Consider the following 22072-nt stretch of genomic DNA (forward strand, 5'->3'; position numbering starts at 1 on the left):
TGCCCAGGAAAGAAAAGAAAGGTCAGAGAATGCCTTCTACATTCATTGTTCTAATTATTTTCTGTCCTCCTGTGCATCTCACCTATACATGTACTTTTGCATGTATAAATATATTGTTTATTGCATCTGTTGGGACTGTGGTAATAGAAAATCTGAGTATCCCATCTTACTTATCTCAAAGGCCCATGTACCCTATGCAGAGGAGCAGCTCTGCTTGTCCTGGTCACACAGGATCCCAGACTGATGGAGGAACCATCTGACAAATATATCCATAGTAACTAGGGACAGGTGCTACAGTTTGGATGCTGTTTCTCCCAGGGTTCATGTGCTGGGAGCTTGGCCAGTGATGTAGTGACTTTGGGAAATGGTGGGATCTTTAGAGGTGGATCCTAGTAAAAGGAGATTGCATCATGATGCTGTCACTCTCGAATGGGATTAATGTTAATTTCTTGGAGTGAGTTAGTTCCCTGGAGAGAGTGGGTTGTTGTGAAGCAAGTTTAATTTCCCCCCTTTCTCACTCTTCCTTTATGACCACATGCATGGTCCCTCTTTTTCGAAAATGACCAGTTCTCTGTTTGCTCATCAAGTATGGTGTGGCATAGCCAAGGGAGACTTCCAGGAGGCTGGTGCCATACTGTTTAAACCCTCCAGACACAAGAATCACGAGTCAGATGAAAGTCTAACTTTGCAGGTTGTTCGGCCTTGAGGGACATTTTTACAGCAATACAAAACAGACTGGTTCAGACGGTGAGTGAAGGGCTCACGAGCCAGCTACCACACGCAAGTTGCACGGCCATAGCCAAAAGGACAAGGAAATACTATTGTCTTAGGCATTTTGATAGAGAGGTAGCCACAAATAAGTCAATTGTGGAGCTGTTTACTCCCTACATGTGCATAAAACTGTAACTATGTTCCAGGGTCTGTCTCATAGCTACTCTAAAACTGCCTCTGTAAGCACAGAAATGCATTAATACAGCTGGAAAACACTGACCTCATTTCAAGAATAGGCTAAGGTTTGGGAGATTGTTAAACCCAGGGCATGAGGGACTGGCAAGGTGGCTCAGTGGTTACTGCTCTTGCAGAGCTAAGGAGGGGAGCTCACAACTGCTTATAAACTCCAGTTCCAGGAGATCTGATGTCCTTGTCCTCTCCAGGCACCAGCACTTATGTATGCTAACCCGCATACATAGACATATTTTTAAATAATTAAAAAATGTTTTTTGAAAACCTAAAAAACAGAACAGGGGCTGAGGGGCTGGAGAAATCTACATCAGTTAAGAGCACTTGCTCCACGTACAGAGGACTTGGGTTTGGTTGCCAGCACCCACATCAGGTGGGTCACAACTGCCTCTAATTCCATTTCCAGGGGCCCCAACACCGTCTTCTGGCCTCTTCATATGCCTGTGCCCATGCTGTACACACAGACAAGCAGGCAGGCATGCAAATACACACTTAAATAAAAAATAAAATTTAAAGGGGGAGGGTGCTGGAGAGAGGACTCAGTGGTTAAGAGCATGGCCATTCTGCAGAGGACCAGAGTGGGATTCCCAGCACCCATGTTAGGTCGCCTGTAAATCCAGCTCCAGGAGAATCCGATACCTCTGGCCTCCAGATACCAGTCCTCACATACACACAATCCCAGACACCTGATTGAAATAATAAGATAAACTTTTAAAACATAAGATATGCTTAGTTTGAGGCTGTACATCCGTCCCACCAGCCACCACACGGCAGAGCCTGTCTGGAGAGAGCGTGTCTACATTTGCTCATTGTAAGGCTAACAAACTGGTCCTTGAAGACAACTAGACATCTCACAAGTCTCCATTCCAGGGACTTGCGCATACTGTGAGCAATGGTTTTTTAATTTCACTGGGAATCTATCAAATACCACAGAAATGACAAGGCTAAGATCTCTCTCAACAAAGGTGGCGTTTTTGTGGAACTTTTTTTTCTTTCTTTCTTTTTCTTTCTTTTTTTTTATTTTTGTGATATAGGATCTCACTATGTAGTGTTGGCTGTTCCATAACTCACTATGTAGACCAGGTTGGTCTCGGACTTATAGAGATCGCCCTGCCTCTACCTCCCAAGTGCTGAGACTAAAGGACTATACCATTATGCCTTGCTGGCAATTAAATAAAAAAATAAAAACAACTCTTACAACTCTTTTTAAATTGTTAAATTTTCAATAGACCCCTCTTAAATTTTAGAAATACATTATTTTCTTTTTTCTTTATGAACTAACATCTACAATGTGTTTTAATAGTAAAACATATACTCTAGGGGAAAAAATCAATGAGTCCAAGATGGATTGTATGATGGAAATAATTATGAATTGTAGCCTCACGGTGTGCAACTTCTTGAGAAGGTAACTAATTTGTTTCCCACCCAACCATTATCCATAGGTTGGGTTATGTGCATAGGTTATTCTGTAGGTCAGTGTGAAACCTGAGTTAGAAGTTTGGGGACTCGTGATTTTCCAAGGTTTGTGATATGTGCAAACCGGTGTGTTGCAGAATAATTATCTGTGCTCAATCAACAGCCTCCCCCAGTTTGTATCCTTAAAAAGCTGTTTGGAGCGGATGATCTGTGGAGTCTTCTTTTGGCAGGTGGAGGAAGGGTTCCCTTTGGAGCTCAGACGTTGTTCTCTTCTGCCACTTTCTGGCTTCACAAACCCTCTGTGCCTTCCCCTATTGGCACTGTCTGACGATGTTTACTAAGAACAGCCAGTATACCAGATCCATTGCCAGGTCACGGCAATACAAAGCAGCCACAAACCCGGGCCCCGTTTTGGAAGGAGTCGCTCTGCGGTGAAGAAATGGATGAGAAAAGTAGCACAGCAGGCAAGAACTGTTTCAGTTTCCAGATTAAATCAGACCCTGTTCAAGCCTCCACCTGCAGACTGGCGGGAATTCCAGATCGCAAACGTGCACCTTCTTGTCCTCCTAAATTATCTAGGGGTCCTGGAGCTCTTTCACAAGGAGGGAGGAACAGACAGCCCATTGGTCCCCCCGTCTGATCTGGTTTCTGCTAATCCATGCAGAAGCAGGTGGGGTCCTTCCAAAGAGGGCTGCTCTTGCTCACCCGCAGGCTTCCATGTTGCTCTGTCCTCCACAGCTTGGGTCCCCATCCATCACCAGCCTCAATGAGCTATGGCTTTAGGAACCAAATCTTCCAGAATGGCTTCCTGCACGCTCTCACTTCCTCCAGGCACAGCTTTGGCGCCTTGATGGGATCACAATGACCCATCCTCCTTCCAGACCTGAGGGCTTCTCCAGTGGAATAGTTCTTTTCCTTCTCAGCCCCTGACATACAAAGGCTTTATGTTTTCTGTTTTCCATGAAGTGCTGCCGTGACAAACCCTAGTCTGTGAACTACCTGGCAAGCAGGAGGTCCTCTTCCCAGATGTTCCAGCAGCTCATTTTGTGGTCTTGAATCTGGGCCACCGCTTGCTGTTGTGAAAGTTGTACATTGCACAATTTCAAGACAAGGAATCTTGGGTTAGAGGACAGCACACAAATTACACAAAGAAACTGATGGTTTACCAGAATGACTGAGTCAGTTTTCAGACCCATGAACAAAATGCACTGTCTCTACACAGCCTTGTCAACTCTTGAGCGGTCGGTCCTGGGTGTAAATGTTGCTATTCAGATGGGTAGGAAGTAGCTTCTATCACTATGATCTCTGGACCACTGCTGACCCTGGGATCGTGTCCTCTATCATCTGTCTTGATCATGAATTTCTATGGGGGGACATTCGTGTCCTATCATGCTCCTATGTTAGAATCCCAACCAAAACAATGATCATAAGAAGTGAGACCTTCCGATGATGATTAGTCAGGAGGGGGCCAGCCCCTCATGGTGAAAGCAGTGCCCTCATTTATCGAATGACATCCATTACCAATGTGAGGCCACAAGACAAGCATCTGTAAACCAAGATGACAGCCCTCACCAGAATCCGACCGTGCTGGTGCTCTGTTCTCTTACTTCCAACCTCCAGAAGCTTGGGAAATGGACATGTATTATGCATAAGCTACCTAGTCTCTAATAACTAGAGGGTTCTAAGATTTGATGAGTACTCCAGCAATGTCACTTATGTGGAGTATGTTAAGGATAATAAAAAATAGATTATTCATCCCCTCCCCAACTACCACTTCATTCGCTTGGCCCTAACAGACACCCTGTGGAACTCCCAAATCATCGTGCTCCCTCCTGTGGGCTGGTAGCTGCACACTGAGTCAGGTGCTGCAGACGGGCGGGCCTGGGGACAACAACATAAGCAGGTATTTGCATGGAATTCAGCAACAATATTATTTGAACTAATTGTTTATGTTATCTATATTATACACTTTTTCTTATCCTACACTTACAATCTCATTTAATAAGTATTTATGGAATATCAGGCTTTATTTTACATGCAGAAGACAGAAATACAAAGGATAGGGTCTCTAGAAACTCCCTTACTCTAGAGGAGAAATGAACGTAACTTTAAAATACCGTAACATTATAGACACGCCCAGAGGTCAGAGTATTGGAAACATGTTCTTTTTCCAATACCCAAGGACAAAACTCCCCATCCAAATGTGCAGTCCTTTGCGATGTCGCATGAGGGATATGGGTGGCAGCTTCATAAACTGTACTCAATGGAGCCATGGACAGCTGAGTAGAGCTACCCAGCCTAACCTAGTAGGAGCCAGGTACATGTGGTACCCACTTCTTGTTATCCTGAGCTTCTAGCCTCTGCCAAGCATATAGTTCATTAATGTGAAACATGGCAAAGACTTATAACCCTCCCTGATCAATAGAAGGATGAATCTACCTCTACACTCTGTGCCAGGTCATTTACTTACAAATGGCATTTTCTCTTTATGTCCTCACATGGTCAACCCTCTGCCAATGTCTAAAGTGCTGTCTCCTCTTCATATAAGAACATAAACCCTATTGGATAGGGCCCATCCTCATGGTTTCAGTGTAATTTGGTTTCCTCAATAAAGATCTGTCTCCAAATATGACCATATGTGCATTTGGTAAGCTATCCAGTCTTTAACAGGGAGAAAGCACAGAAACACATCAGCCAATCAGCGAGCCTGCATCCTGAACAGATGAGGAAGCAGTGACTGGCAGATAAACAACCAAGACAACAGCATGCTGGCCACAGAACTGGCTTGAGTTTCATCAGCTTTGACTCCTTCCTTCTGCTTTCTCTGTTGGCAAAGGTGATAGTCCAGAGCCATGGAGTAGCCATAGCAATGGAGCAGGGTACTTACACCACCAGTCCACGCCAATAAAGCAAACTCAGAGATGACAGCAACCAAAGCAGGTTCTGAAGTGGAAAGAAGGCCAGGGAATGTGTTCCTCTGTGACTCAGTAACTCAGTCATTACTTCCTCCCCCCAACTTCATAAAAGAGAATTAAGTGGAACATTTTATTAAGCATTTTCTCATATTTCATAGAAGGATGGAATCAATTTCATGTACAAAAAAGCATAATAAAAGTAAAGTGTGGGATTGTGAAAGGAAAGAAAATTGGGTGATAGAATGTTAACATTATTAAAAACACAGCTAGTGAACATCCTTGAAAAGTGCAAAGACTCTCTTTGGAGACATCCGAAGATTTGACCTGATCTATGGTAGAAAAGCCTGCCCAAGCCCGGAGGCTTAGACAGTCAGCCAAGTCTGGCATTCCCAGGGAAAGGACAAACTTGGATATTGCAGGAGGCATATTACAGAGTAGGCTTGGATCAAATAATTAAATCACTCATCAGTATCCTCAGGATTTGTGAAATAAAATCAACTACATGAATATCCTATTCAGTCTGATATACAAGGGACAAATCTTGCCATTTGTCTCGCAACTTGACAGTGCAATTTAGTAGCATGTCTTGGAAGTGAAGAAAACAAGTAAGTAAAAACGCATTTGTTTCTCCCAAAACCCAACAACAGCAAATAATTTGGAAGTGGCACAGACTTGATTGGACATTCCTCCAAAGGTCAAGAGTAGCTATTAAGTGGGTGGCACAAAGCTTATCAGAATTTTCATAACCACTAAGATGGCATTAATTTTCAAAAAAGAAGTATGTGGCTGTCTGATGGCTATTCTTGGTATCAGTTTGACCACATCTGGAATTAACTAAAACTCAAGCAGCTGGGAACACCTATGAAGAATTTTTCTTAATTAAACCCTTTGAGGTATGAAGAACCACCTTAATCTGGATCTTTGGGGGTGGGAAGATCCACCTTAAAGCTGGGTCACACCTTTTGGCAGCATATAAGGACATGGAAGAAGGCAGTATTTTGCTGCTTACCCATGTTCTCACTGACAGCTTACTCCCTCACTGGCATTAGAACACACTTCTTTGGAATTCCAGTGTATACTGAAGACCAGTTAATATGTCTAGCCTCATGGACTGAACAGCTACTGGATTCTTGGATCTTACATTGGTAGACAGCCATTTTCAGACTGGCTAGACCACAGCCTACAAGCCACGCTAATAAATCCCAGATAGATAGATAGATAGATAGATAGATAGATAGATAGATAGATAGATAGATAGATAGATAGATAGATAGATAGATAGACAGACAAACGGACTGTACCAGACAGAAAGACAGACAAACAGATAGATATTCCAGTTCTGTTCCTTTCAAGAACCCTGACCAATACAGGCTGGGAGTATAACTCCATGGTAGAACATAGACTTAGCATGCAAAAAAGCCCTAAGCTTTCTCCCCAGACAACACACACACACACACACACACACACACACACACACACACGTATGGGAAGGAACTAGCAAATGTTACAGAGATACAGAGAAAGTGTACAACCATACCCATAGTAGTATTAGTCATAACAGACAAAAGGTGGAGGCAATTCCTGCCCATCCACAGATGAGTAAACCGAATGTGGCATCCATGGAATATTACTCAGCCACAAATAGAAATATGTTCTAGCACATGTCACAATGAGCTTTGCAGTTACTACGCTAAGAAAAAGAAGCTATCTACAAAGGACAAATACTGCCTGGCTCTGCTTATGTGAAGTATATAGAATTGAAAAACATTTATGATTAGAAAAAAATTAGTGCAGTGTTTTCTACAGACTGAGGAAGGGGACTGTGAAGTTTGAGTTTGGGAGTTGCAAAGTTTCGACCCAGAAAAAATGAAAACACCCTGAAATAGGGTGTGTGTGACTCAAATAGCAATATGAATGTGCTTGATACTACTGAATTGACATCATAAAATGGTTGAAATGAGGAATTTTGTGTGGTTTCCATGTTTGAAATTTGTTTTAAAGTCACTCTGGTTGTTTTGTAGAAGAGAAGCTGGCAGGTGTAGAATAGAGTGTTGGCCAAAAATATAACCACAGTAACTAAGGTCAGAGAGTGGTTAAGACTAGAAGGGAAGGCATCGACGTGGCACTAACATTTGGGTTTACTCCTCAGTTCCCACTTGATATCACCAGATTCCAAAAACCTTATGTTCTATGCAGTAACACTAAGAACCTACTCCTGTTGTCATAAACTACATGGAAGGGACACTTGTCTGTGGACAATCCTGTTGTTTAATTTGCTCTTTGGCACTTTGGAGGGTCCACCACCCACCTCCCAAATAAATCACAGGGAGTCTTATTCTTTCTTATGAATGCCCGGCCTTGGCATTCTTCTAGCCAGTTTTCCCTAACTTAAAGTATCCTATCTACATTTTGCGTCTGTGTTTATACCTTTCTCTATTCTATATACTTTTCTTTACTTTTTACTCAGTGGCTTGCTGTGTTGCTGGGTATCTGGCACATGATATCCTCCTCTCCTTCTTCTTTTTCCCGCTCCTCAATCTCTCTTTTCCTCCTTCTATTTATTCTCTTGGCATGCCAGCCCCACCTATTTCTCTCTCCTGCCTAGCGACTAACTGATCAACTCTTTATTAGACCCATCAAGTGTTTTAGACAGGCAAAGTAACACAGCTTCACAGAGCTAAACAAATGCAACATAAAAGAATGTCATAACACATCTTAAAATCATATCCTAGAACTCAATCCACCTAATCTAATGGCTGCTTTGAAAAATTCACTGTATCACTAGAGCACATGTTTTTGGAGAAAGAAAGAGACCCTGAATATATTGAAAAGGTTGAAGAGGAAGCACAGCTGGCTGCTCATCAGGTCTTTCTCATGAGCTTACTATGAAAATATTGCAGCCCAAATTCTCTAGGTTTGCCTTAGAACAAGGCCTACGAATCCATATAACAAAACATGGTCTTTCTCCACACTGAAAGAAGTCCTAGGCAGTTGCCCCCACAGAAAACCAAGGTGATGAAACTTCAGTCTACTCTCAAAAGAAGATTCAAAATGCCTCCAAGAAGTTGAGCACGGTGGTGCACACCTGGATCCCAGCACTTGAGAGAAAGAGAAAAGATGATGGCAAGTTCTAGAAAAGTTTGGACTACAAGACCCTGCCTCAGAATATCAATAAATAAATAAATAAATCAGCATTTTCTTTCTTTTCAACCACTGTACTTTCTATGAACATATTTTACCATAATAAAATTTCATGATAAGCACAGAAACACAAAATGGTGAGGGACTGAACAAGTTAGTGATCGAATGACTGAATGACTCAAAAACTAAATGGTCAAGAGAACTCACTCATGGGGTCATTCTGCAAAGGGTTGTAAAGAAAGGCTAAGGTTTGGTCGTAGTGGACTTTACATGCATGAAGTCCTTGTGTCCCTTGGCACCATCACTAAACAGGGAATGAAAATGAGCTCTGAAAGAGGATGGAACGCTAATTGTTTTTCTAGTTCTAATTCGGTCATGACTTTTGGTTTTGATGGTGAACAAGTTATAAAACTACATTTAATAGAGAAGGTATAAAATCCAGTGTGAAGCTCCACAGCTTCCATTTAAAATAGCTACCCCCTTTTGGTGGGAGGTGAGACAGGGTTTCTCTGTGTAACAGCCCTAGCTGTCTCTGTAAACCAGGATGGCCTTGAACTCACAGAGATCCACCTGCCTCTATCTCCTGAGTGCTGGCATTAAAGGTGTGTGCCATCACTGCCTAGCTACTCTATGCTATAGAAAAGTTCACTGAGTCTTTATGTCTACTAATTTCAGTGTGTGGTGGTTTTTTATTTGTAACTTGTTTACAATAAGCTTATTTAAAAAAATTAAGAATGCAGTGGCATGCACTTCAGACACAAAATCTAGAGGACCTGATCTAGATATAACTTGGAAGTCTTACCTTTGAAGACAAGTTTCATAGTATCTGAAAGAATGCAAGCTATGCAAGTTGCCAAGGGAGGGAAACAATAGTCCTAGCCAGCTCTGATATGCACAGCAATGATCAGCACAGCACAAAAATGCTAAGGGTGCAATAGTGACACTCATATCTTCATGGTAACCAGTGGCCTTCAAATCACATTCAAGGACCACTCAGCAGGAGGGAAACCGCACTTGATACTGAAAACCTAGCCAACTACCTCAGACTAATGAGGTCATGGGTCTTAGAGGTGAACGTACTTCCCCACTACTAAGCCAGCATAATCTCTAACTACATTCTAAATATGTGTTCTTATACCCACAGATAACTGTAGCTCTCTTCACTCATCAAACTTCTCTTTGCAACAGAAAACCACAACCAGTAAGAAGGCAGAAAACAAGTGATCAAGCAGTGGCCAACCTCAATCGATACATCTATAACATGACTGCTGCACCTGAGGCTCAGAGAACATCAAGGGGGTGGAAGAGAGAAGGAAGGCTGTAAGGGAAGAGGACCAGAAAATCTGCTCTGAGTCTGTGCCTCTTTAAACAGACAGGGAAGCTTCCCCCATGATGCTTCAACAACATGGCTGCCTAAACAAGACCTGAAGACACACTACACCAATAGACATGCTAACGCTGTAGGCAGAATTTTTATGGGGCACCACCCTTAGGAAGAAATGATGGACTTTTATTTAATTTCTAAAAATCTAGAAATTTAAAAAAAGAATATGGCGGGAACAAAGTAGACTAACATTAACAGTAAAGCTAAACAATTAAAATGTTTCAATCTGATTATTCCTAAATAAGAGCACTGACCCCAAAAGGACATAAAACTCGAGCATCTGTTGTTGGCATAAACTGTAAATCCTATAAACATACTTTGAAGCTAGAGCCTACTTCCTCAGCCAGTCAGGCAGCCTCTGCTTCTCTGGCAAAATAAGGTGGGGCATGGCACCATTACTGCATCTCCAAGATCAAAACCTCAACCCCATCTTCAAGGGGTGGGAGTCTGGAAGTCATGGACAGAGAAACTGCAGCTTATGAACAGAGAACGCCTGGCAGCTCTCCAAGAACCTTAAAACTTGGAGTCAACGGAGACAAAGCACTGAGAATCGCTTGTGCAGCCTTCTGGAGAGGAACAAAATATTTTAAACCAAAATATGACATTTGTGTATTCCTATGACCACACTTACAGTTATTGGCATTCAGCATCCAGTATTATAAAAGTTATTTAGAAGTCTGAACCTATAATAAGGTTTTGAATGCTCTATTGCTTTTAGGGTTTTATAAGCATTGCTCGAGTGGGAATTGTTTCATTTTTAAAACTTGAACTGTTGAACTCTATGAGTAAAGGCTCCCATGTCTTCAGGACATATAGGCTGTAGTTCTAGTTACGTATACCGGGAAACCTACCTGAGTCATTGTTCGTAAGGATGTCTATGTATGTAATTCACACACACATTCAGAATTCCTGAATCAGCTCTCCCAACGCCACTGTTGGTGTCTGTGTTCGGGGCTGAGTTTCTTTGGTGTGTGTATATCTGTATATGATTCTGAAGACAAAATCAAGAGCTTCTTGGATGCTAGATAAGCGATCTGCTTCTGAACTACCCTCCAAGTCCACACTGCTTGTGAAAGGGTTTAAAAGCCCTTTGCAACTGCGGCAGCTGCAGGGATGCTGCTTGCATATATTTCCCCAGGCAGCTTCCATTGCTCATGAGCACTCTGCTCAAAGACTAGAGCACATGGGAAGTGCAGCCGTGCTCCAGAAAAAGAAGGAAAAACATTCGGTTCAATTGGCTCCTCTGAGTCAAGCATGGTTCAAACATATTTGTGAGATGTAAAGAACGCAGACAAATAAAAAGCTGATTGCCCTTATTATTAAGCCACTATTAAGAATATTAAGATAACGCTCTGTGTCAATGAAGAGCTTACTCAAAGGCATCAGAAACCACAGCCCTCACACACTTCAGTCCCCTCTATCAAACATTTAGTGACCCCTGCCGCCATGACAGTTTTGTTGGCTAGTGTGTTTAGCCTCCTCTCCTTCTTGTGTTTCTACTGAGTGTGTATTCTTTTTAATCAACAGTCAGACAGCAGTGAATGCCTACAATTCCAGATACACTGGATGATCACATCAGCCCAAGGCCACAAAGCCAGCCTGGCCAGCCAAACTGGACCTTGTTTCTTTAAAAGAGACAGGGAGGGGGTCAAGGTGTAGAAGAGGGAGGATGGAGAAAAAACGACAACAGTAGCACCACAAAGCTTCATATCCCGTAAGCTTAAACATAAGCACGCCAGAAACGTTCCGTGGATGTGTGCTGTAAACACACACTCACAAGTGTGAAAACAACAGTCTAACATAAGGCAATATTGTCAGAGAAAATAAAAGAGTTTAAATTTTGGCATGACAGTTTACACCACCCTGCCAAGTGACTCCGTTTTATCGCATTTCTGCGACGTTGACAAAACAGCCTTCTTCGGTGCAGCCAGCAGGTGGCAGTATTGACTGCATACCAGCGGCTAGGACTTATTGTTTCAAAAGAGTAAGTCCCAAGAAATACAAATGAGTTCATCTTATCTGTGTTTTGAAACTTTCAAAGATATTATTCCATCATATCAGAGACTACTGTGAACTCCCTTTGTAAATCCTGATGATCATCTATTTCTCTTGGCTCTGGGCACGACATTGAAGTGATGAGACTTGTTTGGTTTCCAAGCACTAGTTAAATGGATAGACACTTTATCTCTTCCACAGCTAGCAAAGCACCACTGTTTACCTTACCCAGGACAGAGCCTCGGAACTGTATGGGAACTTTCCTAAAATCAAAACACAGAGCAGCGTAGAGATGCGAAGCACAAAAGCTTTTGGATCTCGGCTGGTTGAAACAGTCCCTGTGGCTCCGGGGTTACACACATGGCATACATACCCATTACAGTAATTCAAATCAGGGTTTCCCCGCAACCCCTAGCGGAGAGAGGGAATACAATCATATTGTGTTTTTATTTGATATGTCTTTATCTGTGTTTTGCTTTGTTTTGTTTTTCTTTGCTTACTAAATGGAACAATCTCAGACATCATGACTTTGAATCACACCCACAAGATAAACCCAGCCTCATCATATTATCAAAGACACATATAAACAAAAATACTATTGTATCACAGGGATAAAGTTTACTTGTTTTTTTTTTTTTTTTCCTGAGACAGGATTTCTCCGTGTAGTTCTGGCTGTCTTGGAACGCACTCTGTAGACCAAGCTAGCCTCGAACTTACAGAGGATCCACCTGCCTCTGCCTCTGGAGTGCTGGGATTGGATTTACCCACTCTTTTTTACAGGCAGAGTTTTCACTTTGCCTCACCCATCCCCTCAACAGGCATTGCTGAGTTAGCCACCTTCTCTGTGCAGCCAGTTGGCAGACTTTTCTTAGCGGGTTAAATAGTAAACATTTGGGACTTTGGGAACCAGGAGGCAGAGTGGATGCTTACACTCACGGTTGTGAAAACCACTTTTAGCTTGGGAACAATGGAACACTCAGAGACCGTCTTCAAGGGTAAGTTTTCCAGATAACTTGAAGAGAATAAGCCGCTATGAGGAGGCGCCCAGACAGCTCCTCATTCACCTTAGTTTACCTTAAGCAATTTTTTTCAAGCCTTATGGTGCCGCAAACTGCACCAAACAGCTGTCTTGGTGTTGTGCTCCGTGAGTTACACAAAATTCTGTTACTACACAGGCTAGGGGACTTTGCCCAACTACATCCACACCTCAGGTGCGGGAAAGCTTAGCTTTATGCCTGGTAACTTGAAAATAGTTTGTATGCTTTAGATTTAAACAATACATATCAGGATACAAGCCTGTCATGAGTTGAAGAACATCTATATGTTTTAAATCAAAATCCATACAGATTAAGAAAAATAAAAATATAGTTACACACACATATACGTGTGTGCGCACGTGCACACACAGATAAGAATAGCCATGCATACACAAAATGCATGGACACTCACATGCACACACACACATGCCTAGACACATGCATGCACATACATAAACACAAGCGCACCCATGCACAGACACCCACACACAGGCACCCGCACATGCGTGTGCTCACACACACAATCTAAACTCCTGTTAATGTTGGCTTTCAATAGATTGAAACAGGATCGCCTTGCTAAAAACAAATCACCAACTCCAACCCAGAAGTCGCGTACTTTTTTTCCTATTTAAAAAAGTTTCCTGTTGAAAGCTGCGTGGCATAACCAATGAGATGGCTCAGTGGGTGCAGATACTTGCCCCAGGCCTGGCGTTCTGAATTTGATCTTCAGCATCCATATGGTGGAAGGAGAGAACTGACTGCTGTGATTTTGCCTCTAACCTCCACATGTGCACACAAACACATGCATAACAAAATGTAAAAAGTACTTTAAAAGAAATAAAACTCTGTGGCAGATTTTAATACTGATATTTAGGACATAAATTGCTTATTTATATATAAGTATGTAAGCATACATTTCTATATGTGTGTGTTTGCTGGGGATTGAACTAAGGGCTTCATGCATGCTAACACATACTCCACAATGAGCTGCATAACCAGCTCAGGCTCCTCAATTTCTCAAATGCATGCTATCATTAAGAACACAAAGGATGGGAAGATGCCTTGGTTGATAAAGAACTCGCTGTACAAGCATGAAGACCCGAGTTCACATCCCGAGAACCCATCCGAAAGCTGGACACAGTGGTGTTAGTCTGTAATCTCAGCACCAGGAAGCAGAGACTGGCAGGTCCCTGGGTTTCACCAGCAAGCTACCGTAGCTGAATCTGGTCCTTGTCTCAAAAGCTAGGTGGAGGTAGGGTGGTGGTGGCGCACACCTTTAATCCCAGCACTTGGGAGGCAGAGGCAGGCGAATCTCTGTGAGTTTGAGTCCAGCCTGATCTCCAAGAGCTAGTTCCAGGACAGGTTCCAAAAGCGACAGAGAAACCCTGTCTCAAAATAAATAAATAAATATTTTAAAAAAAGCTAAGTGGAAAATGACAGAGGAAGATGCACACCACATACAAAACATAAGCATAAATACATGAATAAATAAACAAACAGGCATAGGTGATAACGTCCACATGATCTCATCTGTGTGTGTCTTGAACCTGTACAGGTTTTATGCATGTGGCCCCAGTTTCTATGAGGTCATGTGTGCATCAGTCCTGTTGTTTCTGGAGTTACTGCTTCCTTGGAGCCATTCATCATCACCTCTGGATTTTACAGTCTTTCCGCATTCTCCGCCTAGATTCCTGAGGGGAGGGGCTTGATGAAGACGTCTATTTAGGTCTGTGGCTCTCACATTACTCCTTCTTTGCACAGTGTCCCTTTGTGGGTCATTGTGCTAAAGACTTCCATTATTCTGAGTGCACTTCCCAGCTGCTAGGAAATATTCCTTTAAGCCATGGACCCTAGGCAGGGGCAGGCCCAATCAGATGCCATAGAGCAAAGTCTTTAGCTGAAGCTGGCCTGAATCAGATGTCTTCTTTTGGGCCATATGGTTCTAAGAAGTGAACCTGAGTGCTTTAACTGGCCCTTCTCTGAGATGGAGAGCGCGTGGAGTATGACAGAAAGGTAGAGAAAGGGGGAGAGATAAGAGAACTTGTGGGCATGATATAAATTAGTGCAGCCACTATGGGAACAGCTCAGAAGTTCCTCAAAGAACAAATGAGCAACTGTACACGGCTGAAGGAGCTGAAGACAGCGTCCATGGGTACTGCTTCTGCATACACCACAGCACTATACACGGCCTGTGTGCTCATCGACAGATAAATGATTGAAGAAAATATACATATATAAAAACGGGATTCTATTCATCCCTAAAGAATAACAAAAATATGTCCTCTGCAGGAAAATGGATGGAATTGGAGATCTCCATGCTAAGCAAAATTAAGCCAGATGAAGAAACACTAACATCACGTGTCTTTCCTAACACACGGCAGGTTTTAAATGTTATAAACCATTCTCTCCCTCTTTCTCTGTCTCTCTCTCTCCCTCCCCCCTCTCTCTCTCATACACATACACACACACACACACACACACACACACACACACACACACACACATTTCTTGGTATAGTGGCTCATATCTATAATCCAACACTTGGAGACTGAGGCAAGAGGATTATTGTAAGCTAAGGCTAACCTGGGCTACATAGTAAGTTTCAACCCATCGTAGAGTACAGTGTAAGACCTTGTTTCACAAAACAAAAGAGACATGAATGCAGAAAGGAGACTACATATGGCAAAGATGGGGACCAGAAGGAGGAGAAAAGGAATACAAAGAGGGTGGTGGGGTGAACAGTAGCAATGCATATGGTAGACATTCATGAATTTTTCAGAAAGGAACTCAGTATTTTTTGCTCACTTGTCTTCATTTTTATTTTGTTATTCTTGCCTCATCGCAAGCATGTATATTTTCTCACGTGAGTGTGTGTGTGTGTGTGTGTGTGTGTGTGTGTGTGTGTTGGGGCAGTCTCTTTTCCAGTTTAAGATATCTACAAGTGTCTTCATCCATTGGTATGGCCTTTGGACTGGCCTCTAGTAGTTTGATCTGCAATTCCACATTTACTTTGGATCTGGTCTTATTTTTGTTCTAAAGCTCTTTCAACATGCTCTACCTAGGCCACTGTTAGAGTTGAGTTAACAGGGCTTGCTTCTGTTCACTTTCTGTTTTCAAATTAGGTCTCAAAGTCAAGCTCAACTCCATAGTGGAACTGAGATGTAATGGCTGCAGCTAGGCCAGCCCCTTCTTTAATCTACTTCATTGTCCAGAGGAATTGCTAGTTCTCACCAAACATCTCTCACCTTGTTTGCTGGCTTGTTCATCTGTTTTTCTCATTAAATTGATTGACTCTTGAATTTGCTGTGGAAAGATGGATACTCTGGGCTTTTTTCTGTGTCTGTCCTTTTGGCCTCCATCCTGGCTAATTTTAAGTCAACTTGACCCAAGCTAAAGTAATCTGAGAGGAGACAACCCCCATTGAGAAAATGCCACCAGAGGACCAAGCTGCAGGCAAGCCTGTGAGGCACTTTCTTAATAGTGACTGATGGGGGAGGGCCCAACCCATCAGGGACAGTGCCCAACCCATCAGGGACAGTGCCATCGCTGGGCTCTACAGTGCCATCTCTGGGTCCTGGGTTATACAAGAAAAAAGGCTGGGTAATCTTGAAAAGTAATCCATGGCCTCTGCATTATCTCCTGCCTCCAGGTTCCTGCTGTTTGAGTTCCTGTCCTAGCTTCCTCTCATGATGGACTATGGATATAAAAATATAAGCCAACTAAATCCTTTCCTCCCCAACTTGCTTTTGGTCATGGTGTTTCATCATAGCAATAGTACCCCAACTAGGGCAACCTCTATCATCAGGACTTAACACCTGAGATTCCAACCAACATGTGTTCAACACATGTATGCTTGGACCCTATGCCTCCAAATAATTCTAAATTCATCCATGACTGTGTACTAGTCACTTAGGTGGGCAATTGAATTATAGCTTTTAATTCAGCTAAGGCCCAGGGTTTCACTTTTGTGGGGAATCAAACTTAACTGCCATATGATAGACAAGCACTCTTCCACTGAGCAACACACCCAACCAGACCAACATTTAAATTTCAGGATTGCCTGCGTCCTGGCAGGTGAGGCTGTAAAATGCGGTGGATAGATCACCTAGAAAAGGTAAAAAGTGTGGACCAGAGGAAGATGAGGGAGGATGTGCACAAGGATCTGAGGGAGAAAGAACTGGATACAAAAGGCAATGGAGATTGATTTCCTAAAGGTGAGTGTATCTGGGATTTTGCTGCTGACATTCGTCAAATTGATCATTACCTTCAGCCAAAGAATCCTTTAGTGCAGTGATTTTTGAATTAGGATTCTGTTTTGAAGCCTCGGTATACTAATGAAAAACTGCTGCCCACTGTCCCCATACTCTCCCCTTCTCAGATGAACAATTACTTTCCAACAAAATATCTCTCAGTGTGCCTACTGAATGTCCGAATAAGTGCTGAAGCCGGGACACTTGAGATGATCATCCGGGCTGATGAGCTGGTCCAGTGGATAAATGTATTTGCTGCCCAGTCCAGTGACCTGAGTGCGAGCCCACTACCCAAAGGTAGAAGGACAGAACCGACTCTGGAATGTTGTCCTCTGACCTCCAAGTGCCCATTGTGGCATAAGCTCAGGCAAACACACACACACACACACACACACACACACACACACACACACACATTTGCACAATAGATATGTAGACACACAGACAGATACATGCAGTAAAATGATAGGCAGGATCGGGGTGTAAGCTCAGTGGCAGAGTTCTTGTCTAGCATAGGACAGTCCCTGGGGTCCACTCTCAGCACTGAGAAGGGAGTGGGGGAGGAGGATGTGCCAAAATTATGATTGTAGTCAGCAATATATTGGAAATAGGAGGTTTTTGAGGTAGAGGAGAGAATTTTACACTTAGACGAGTCCCATGAGAACTGGCAGTGTTTGTTAGGAAGGCAATGGTTGAGCACCAGCGTCCTGGACCCCAAAACCTGATTCCCTGCCACCTCTAAAAGCAGGTTTGATAATCTACAATCTCACAGACACTCAGTCAATGGTCCTCCATACCCAGATGCCAACTATGCCCAGAGATATTTAAAAAATACCACCCCACAAACAGCACGACCATGTAGGCCTTCTTGATAAAATGTAAATTTTATCTACAAAATACTCCAGAACCTTCTGTCATATCACACCTGTCCTAAGTGCCTTCTTGCTCTGTGCCACACGTGTGAGGCAGTCACTCTAGATCCTTTGACCGTCATCTACCCTTGGTTCACCATCACCATCACATACTGTAGATCTCACAGCAGTTGCTGCTTGGCTCTCTTTCCTGGGATGGCTCTGAAAGGTTATGACCTTGTCTCAAATTGAGTTGCATATGCTTTGATATCTACACTTATTTTTAAGTAACTAATTTATAGCAGAAGCAGTCAGAGGTGGCAAAAATTCTCCCCTTGGCACTGTCAGCTGCCATAGCTAGTTTAAGATTTCCTTATAAAGTAAATCCATGAATATAACACACCCCTCTCTTTCTCTCTCTTTCCCTCTCTGTGTCTCTCTATGTGTCTTCCTCTTTCTCTCCCCTAAGTGTGTTTAGTTTGTTCTTAAAATTTTAAATTATTTCATAGATTTAAAAAAAATATATAGCCTCTGGGATCTCTGACTTAAAATTGTATTGAGGGTATCACTATGGCTTTTATATAATCAATTTTATAAATGTTACAAGTATATTTTAATGAATAACTATAAAACCCTAAAGATCTCTCTCTCTCTCTCTCTCTCTCTCTCTCTCTCTCTCTCTCTCTCTCTCTCTCACACACACACACACACACACACACACACACACACACACACACAAACCAGCATGACAGCTCACTGGATGAAGGTATCAAGCCTGACAACATGAGTTTGATGCCCAGAATCCATATGATGGAAGATATCTGACTCCTTCAAGCTGCCTTGTTACCTCCACAGGCATGCCATAGTTTGTGAATGCCCAAAAGCATGTGTGTGTGTGCATATTTACACACACACACACACACAATAAAAGTAAAAATTCCACTAAAATAGCTCAAAGAATTAATGAATGAATTCAGCCAAGTGACAGGGTATAAAAGCAACACACCAAAATCTGTTGCATTTCTGAGCATTAACAATGAACAATCTGAGAAGGGAATCAAGACAACAACATTTACATAGCATCCAAAGAATAAGAGAGCTGAGCATTAACCAAAGAAGTGAAAGACTGCTATACTTAAAACTGCAAAACACTGCATAATGAAGGAAGACAAATATACAGAAGGACCTTCCTGCCATAGACTAAAAGATCAAATGTTGTAGGGACAGCAATAGTACCCGCCACTGTAAATCTGTTCAGTGAAACTGAATTACACACTCAAAGTTGTTTCACTAGCATACTTTTATTGTGTACATTTTACCACAGCAATAGTGACAGAAGAGAATCATTGTGCTCACCACAGATCAGAAAGTTGACACTGGTCTGTGCAAGCGCAAAGTAAGATGCAGAGATGAGGGGCGGCCCAGGCTACTGAAGTCAGGAGGGCTTTGCCGTGGTGACCGTGGGAAATACGGGAGAACAGTCCCAGCAAGAAAAGCCCAAAGTCTACTTCGCAGAGTGGAAACCTACTCCATTTCACAATAGATGAAAATTAATCTCTCCTATAAAACCAGGGCAAGCTAAAGAAGAAATTAATTATTTAATGCAAAATTTGCTTCATTCTAAATCCTTTCGGGAAAAAAAAATTAGCAGCATCCCTGGGCGATCCAAGCACACATGGGTAACATGTAGTTCATTCAGAGTGTGCTCTCCACATTCCCTGCAGCCTTGTGGCATTTTGCCTACTGAAAATATAAGAATTGAAGTGTTCTTATCCTTATTTTTACTTTCGAGTGCCACCCTTGAGAGGTGTGTGTGTGTGTGTGTGTGTGTGTGTGTGTGTTGCCTGTGTCAAATGTGACTGATACTTTCCATCATTTTCATTTTAAACATTTAAAACCTCCTAATGCCTGGACACACCTAGACATAAACTCTTTAAATTACAAGGAGTTTAAATTGTGTTCCAAGGTAAGCATGAAACAGACTTTTCATGATCAGACATGTACAGAACCATCTAGTCAATGACCCTTTGACTTACCTTATCAAGCTCTAAATCCCCCCATGAATAACATGATAAATTCCTCCAAAGAAAGGCAGTCCGGGTTTTGTAAGACGACATGGTGCTGACACCCAGACAAGGCCATTAGAGTCTTCGGGGGATAATTTGGGGGAAAGCTGAAAAATAGCTATTAGAAAAGGAACATATCCTCCAAACATCTGGGGGAAAGGCCACACCCAGGGCAGCAGCAGCACTTGCAGAAAAGAGAAGCCACAAAATCCCTGCCCCCTCCTTGGCACTTGGTGCTCAGCACTGGCAACTGACAGAACGGGCTCAAGACATCATTTCAAAAAGACTTCTCATTAAAGCTCAGGAGTCTGTGACCATCTATGTAGCTCATTCTTGGGAAACTCAGACCACGTGGGATGTGATTATATGCGGAAACCCGATAAACAAAGCACAATGAGACTGTAGAATAGAACGAATTACATCTACATAGCATTCTGCAAGCCAAAAATCTGGTAGAACTGAAGTAGTCTCACATGGACTCCAAGCAGCACAGAGGACAATGGCAAGAGCTGCACAGGCCAGAGGCAACATGGACAACCAGAGCCCTGAAATAATCTGAAAAGGTGTGAGCAGATCTAGATGCCTCGTGTGAAGCAAAGTCACTGGACCTGGGCAAAATCTACAATCCAAGTACCCTAAGGAAGACTTAGATAGAAGGATAGGATTGCCCGATACAGAAAACCTCTCAGGGGCAGGCAGGGAAGGAACACAGGAGAACCCATGTGAAAGCCAACAACCAGGCCAGTTAGTTTTCATAGCCTATATCTCCACTCAGCTCTCTTTCCTTCTGTCTCTATTCCACTGGTGTTGAATGCCCAAGGTCACTTTAGCAGGCTCTTTTGGCCCTGCTCTGTCCCTGCCTGTTTTGCTAAATCTCCTTCCCACGGGGAAATATAATCAGTATCTACTTCATCTCCTAAAGTTTCAGTGACAAACCAGGGCACAATACCACTGAAGTTCACTCTGAAGAACCCATGAGTTTCTTGGACTCCCTTGCAGACCACAGGGGAAGTGTTATGTACAAAGGTGTAGATTCCACCCCCATATACACCTGTGTCACACCTGGAAAGCCCTTATCAAACAGGAGTGAGGGTTTCCATGTTGAGGCATAGCTGCTACCTCCCTCTTTAGTCAGCTGTTGTCCCCACCCCAATCAATAAACTCTAGTTTCGCCCTAAGGCCCCTGAAAAAAAGGTAGAGTTGCATACACCAGGTGGGAGAGAGAGGCCAGATGCTCAGGTAAGGGTCTAGTGACCCTCTACATTCTCCAAGATTGGGTGTTAACAGTTAACAAGCCCACACGGGATAATCATTTTGTAAAGGATGCAGCTGAACTCCCCAACACGAAAGTTGTTTGGCTCAGAGGACAATCGCACATAACACGCTATGTTGTAGCTCTCATCCCTTGTTCTTTTCTTTTGCTTTTTATGCTCCAAAAGAACAGTCTGGCCTGGTTTGCAGAGCATCTGTGCCTCAGCCTCCTGGGAGATGAGCTGTTCTATGTTATCTGATAGCCTCTAGTCTACTTCTAGCCGAAGTTTCCTTGTCCTCTTAGTTCTTGTTATCCCTACAATTCCCCTCCTGTTTACATAATCCAGCACATTCTCTCTGTCATCTCACTGCTAATCAATAGTCTTTTTATTAATTAGTTTTAAAAACGTTGTGTGTATAGGTGTTTTGCCAGTGTGTATGTCTGTGCACCACAAATATGCTTGGTCTTTCTTGTTCTATTTATTTGGTGCTTTCTAAAATGTTTACTTGGTCACTTTTGGTGGATTTCACTTTCTGCATTCATAAACCTCCTTTAAAAACCTGTGCCTACAATTGTTGTACAATTAACACCTGATCATTTTTCCACTTAAATGTTTCACCAGCCCGTTTGCCCATTTGTTTCTGTCCTACTTCTGCCAACAGCGCACTGTATTAGGGTTCTTTCAAGTTAATCAGAGCTTATAAAATGAATCTCTCTCTCTCTCTTTCTCTCTAATATATGTGTGTAATATATATATATATATATATACATTTATATGTATATATAACAATAGGTTAAATGATAG

This window comes from Microtus pennsylvanicus, chromosome 4 (genome assembly GCF_037038515.1).
Source record: "Microtus pennsylvanicus isolate mMicPen1 chromosome 4, mMicPen1.hap1, whole genome shotgun sequence".
NCBI classification, from domain to species: domain Eukaryota; kingdom Metazoa; phylum Chordata; class Mammalia; order Rodentia; family Cricetidae; genus Microtus; species Microtus pennsylvanicus.